The following is a 1,243-nucleotide window of genomic DNA, read 5'->3' as shown; positions in this document are numbered from 1 at the left end:
GCAGAACCGAAGTAAATGGAGAGTGCAATATGATTGGATAGCACGTAAAATCGTCTGCTACGTTGGTATCCACGGAAGATGCCACAGTGATTCCAAAGACTGTAAGCGTCGTCTCACGAACGTGATCTAAAGACGAACCATTGATTATATTTAACAACTCTTGTACTATTGAGTGTGAATTAATACTAAAGAGCGGTAAGAAATATGTAAAGTTGGGGAAGGGAAGTAGAAGAAACACGTGTAAAAGCTGATCGATCGAAGTAGATTAAAGTCTCTGCAGGTTCCATGGCGATCATAATTATACGCTTCTTATCAACACGACGTACTGTCCTTGCAACTCTTGTATGAGTTGTAGGCCCCATGATTAAACAGCATTTACGTTACACACAGCACCAAACTTGAGGGTGGGGGTGGGGGAGCTCGAAAACGAGACACACACACATACAGCCGATACAGGGGTGGGAGATGCGGGATCTGAGACCTCAGACGGACCAGCGAGTTAATGTCGAAGTGTGTGTGAAGATGACAGAAAATCGTTTGGTATACTGTTGAACTTTGGTCAACACGCTCAGCTAATCTGCTGAAGTTCAATTAACACGGTTACCAATATATAGTAGTATATATGGAAGATGGCACGCATACACACGCACACAGTCACAGGCTTGGCGGTGGGAGATATTTGAGGTCAGCACGTTTCATCGAGAGCGCGAGTGTGTGGTGCGGAGGTTTCGCCTTCTAACCAGAAGCATCAAATTAAAGTAAAAGGACTTGGACCCATGAAAGTGTTATGTTTGTTCTTGTGGTGAGATCGGGAAAACAACCGAAACTACCCTGTTACAAATACAATGGATTATATGGAGCACTTAGGACATTTGACGAGATACACAATATAGAAAAGACAACACCAAGTTCATTTATTTTCATGGTTGAATGAACAATAAATGTCGATCAATTCATCGTCAAATCGATTCAAACTAGCATTGACTACAGAACTTTACTTTTAGTAACTTCATTTGTTTTTGTTTTTATGTAGTCTAGTAGTGAAGATAAAGAATCGAAACAAAATAAGGAAAAAAAAATAACGTCGTCGACAGGATTCGAACCTGTGCGGGAAGATCCCAATGGATTTCTAGTCCATCGCCTTAACCACTCGGCCACGACGACTTCCCGATACCCTCCGTCAATCTTGAATTTATATAGCATTGATAGCTTTTTCCCCCTTGGACCTTAACGATAAATGTTT

The 1,243-nt window shown here is 41.5% G+C and overlaps 1 non-coding gene across 1 annotated transcript; it reads right to left on the bottom strand.

Moving 5' to 3' along the window:
- Positions 1-1,082: 1,082 nt before the first annotated feature.
- Positions 1,083-1,164, bottom strand: Trnas-aga. Its single transcript has one exon. It is a non-coding gene; the product is annotated as a tRNA-Ser (tRNA).
- Positions 1,165-1,243: the final 79 nt, after the last annotated feature.

The sequence above is a fragment of the Pomacea canaliculata genome, linkage group LG13, assembly GCF_003073045.1.
Source record: "Pomacea canaliculata isolate SZHN2017 linkage group LG13, ASM307304v1, whole genome shotgun sequence".
NCBI classification, from domain to species: Eukaryota; Metazoa; Mollusca; class Gastropoda; order Architaenioglossa; family Ampullariidae; genus Pomacea; species Pomacea canaliculata.
The sequence above is the reverse complement of the archived record's forward strand: the minus strand, read 5'-3'. Positions and strand labels throughout refer to the sequence as shown.